The 2,838-nt window shown below is 54.4% G+C and overlaps 1 protein-coding gene across 1 annotated transcript in view; it reads left to right on the top strand.

Annotated features, from left to right (window-relative positions):
• Positions 1–2,838, top strand: part of LOC107692222 (uncharacterized) — a 6,612-nt gene that overhangs the window by 1,278 nt on the left and 2,496 nt on the right. The window lies entirely within an intron of this gene.

A 2,838-nucleotide genomic window follows, 5' to 3' on the forward strand; every position in this document is an offset into this window, starting at 1 on the left:
ACGAAGGCTCCCGTTGAGCGGCCAGAGGTGCAGGGCCCATAATTCGGGCCGAGGATGCCATAATGTCCGTTCGCTTGAGAGAAGAGATCCTGTCTCAGTGGAACAGGCCAAGGGGCCGCTATATATAGCGGAGTTAGCTCCGATAGCCACAGCTGGTTCATCCAAGGGGGGCCACCAGGAGAACCCTGTGTTCTCGTTCCCTCACTCGCCTGATTACCTGTGGGATCAGAGCGATCAGGGAAAAGCATAAAGAAGGAGGTTGGGCCAATAGTGGGCCACTGCGTCCCTGGTTTTTGAGAAATAGATTGAGCAGTGAGAGTTTTCTCTGAGGTGAAGAGGTCCACCTCGGCCTCGCCTAAGATCTCCCAGATCCTCTGAACCGTCTGCGGATGGAGCGTCCACTCCCCCGAGGGGACCTTGCTCCTTGATAACATGTCCGCTCCTTGGTTCAATTTGTCCGGTATATGCTCTGCTCTCAGCGAGCGCGGGTTGAGGACATGGTGCCCTTTTAGGACTGGCAGGAAGAACTGACAGGCTCGACATACTGCTAGTATTTCCAGGCAGTTGGTGTGGAAGCCTTTTTCCGCCTTCGGCCAGTGGCCGAAAGTCGGTATGCCCTCGCACAGCACCCCCCAACCTGAGTTGGAGGCATCTGTTGTGACAACTGTCCTTCTGCAAACCATTCCTATGGCCACGCCCTGTTCCATCTAGCGGGAATTTTTTTCCCCCCCGGGGGCCAGGGCTGTTACACAGGCCTGACGCACCCTGATCTGCAGGCGTCCGTGACGCCACGCATGGGATGGAACCCGTGGTTTCAATCAGCGCTGAAGGGTGCGCATACGAAGCAGACCCAACTGTAGTGCTGGCGATGCCGCCGCCATGAGGCCCAGCATCCTCTGAAACGTTTTGAGGGTGAGTGGTACCCATTGGAAACCTGACTCGCCCTGAGCTGGGTGAACCGTTTCTACGGCTCATATCGCCAGCAAATTCATCCGAGTGCAGGACGTGTGCATCTTTGCTCTAACTGAGGTGGGAACCACACAGTTGAATCGTGGGGTATTCGAGCGAATTGCAGTGAATAACCTCATTTTATTGTCTCCAACACCCGGTTTGGCACTACAGGGATGGCCTGTCAGGCCTCAGCCCGTGTGACAAGGGGTTGGATTAAATTGAGAGGCTGGTCGCCGTATAGGGACCCCACACTCAGAAGAGGAAATTTGCTTTTCCCTGAAAAAATGCTTTCAGAAAATGCTTTGCCAGACTTATTGCTCTCATAGCAGAGCAGTCAGCCCCTGTGCGCGCTGCCTCAGCGTGGGCGTGGCCCAGACGCGTCCAATTTGAAGCTGTCAGTGATAATAATCATTCGTGACAGCGTTCTCTTTTAACCCGCCTAAAAAAGATCAAACCGCTCATTAGAAGAGGAGTTTTTATGATCTTTATGTGTAACACTCAGGCAGATCAAAAATGCTGCGCGCATTCTCTCAAATCCGCTCGTAGCGGATGAGGGGAGGGGAGGCCGTCTTTATTCAAGAAGGCGAGCCGCGAGCAAAGCAGAAAGAGACATGAGCTCTCAATGTAAGAGCAGTCTGTCTCAGCAGCGCAGCCTCAGCGTGGGCATGACCCAGGCGAGAGGCACGTTCAAATACAAAGCTGTCAGCGATATTGAATCATTGGTGACAGCGTTCTGCTCCAAACCGCCCAGGAGGATTAAGCCGCTCGACAATGAGGGGCGCCGATCCCCTCGTGTAAACACACTGGCAGATCAAAGAGCTGCGTGGAGAGTAATGCATGCGGGGGCTTTGCCGGCATTAAATCACTCAAACCTGAATACCCGCGAGTTTGCCATTTCAGCTTCCGAGTAACTGGGAGGAGAGAAACATAAGAGCGGGGGAGGCGGGGCTCAGCGACGCACACACAATGCGAAGCTGTCCGCGTGATCTGCCTGGGAGGATTAAGCTGCTCGTATAATGAGGTGCACCGATCTCATGTGTAACACACACTGTCAGATTAAGCATGCATGTGTGTAGAGGATTTGCTCAAGTCTGATCGTTCAACCCGCGAGCTCATCGTTGCTTCCTCCGAGGTAGCTGGGAGGAGAGAAACATGAGCGCGGGGAGGCGGGGCCTCCTTCCGCGAACGAATGGGGACAGACCGCTTTTGTGATAAAAGCAGCCAGTGTCTGTGAGCGCAACCATAGTGACACACACACAAATTTGAAGCTGTCAGCGGCAGCATCTGCTCCGATCTACTTTGTAGGATAGAGCCGCTCGATGTAAAGAGGGGCACTGATCCTTTTGTGTGAGACACGGATCGAAGCCCAGAGGGGAGAGCGAGGCTCTGCGTGAGATCGCTCAGACCCAGTTGCTTAGTTCCCAGACTTTGTCGTTTCTCTCTCCGAGGCTTGCTGAGAGAGGAGAAACGTGAGAGCAGGGCTGTTCAGTGAAAGGCGGTCCGCAAGTGGAGAAAAGCGAGACTCATGCTCGAGTGAGCATTCTGTTTCAGTAAGCGCGTAGCTCACTGCCCTTCTGCGGCGGATCCGAGTGCAACGGAGAGAGAGCATGCAGGCACAGCGCCGGCATGAGATCAGTCAAACCGATTGCTTATTCCCTGACTCCGCTGTTTCCCTCTCCGAGGCTCGCTGAGAGAGGAGAAACGGGAGAGCTGGGTTGTTTTCCGTGAAGGTGGCCCGCGAGTGGAGAAGAGCTAGACTCATGCTCGAGTGAGCATTCCGTCTCAGTGAGAGAGTAGTCTCTGCGTGGGGTCTGCCCAGACAGATGACGTACTCATTGCTCTTCTGCATTGTGCAAGTTTCCCTGCACGATGCCACACCGCAAGCGC

Source organism: Sinocyclocheilus anshuiensis, unplaced genomic scaffold (genome assembly GCF_001515605.1).
Source record: "Sinocyclocheilus anshuiensis isolate Anshui unplaced genomic scaffold, SAMN03320099.WGS_v1.1 scaffold859, whole genome shotgun sequence".
Taxonomy (NCBI): domain Eukaryota; kingdom Metazoa; phylum Chordata; class Actinopteri; order Cypriniformes; family Cyprinidae; genus Sinocyclocheilus; species Sinocyclocheilus anshuiensis.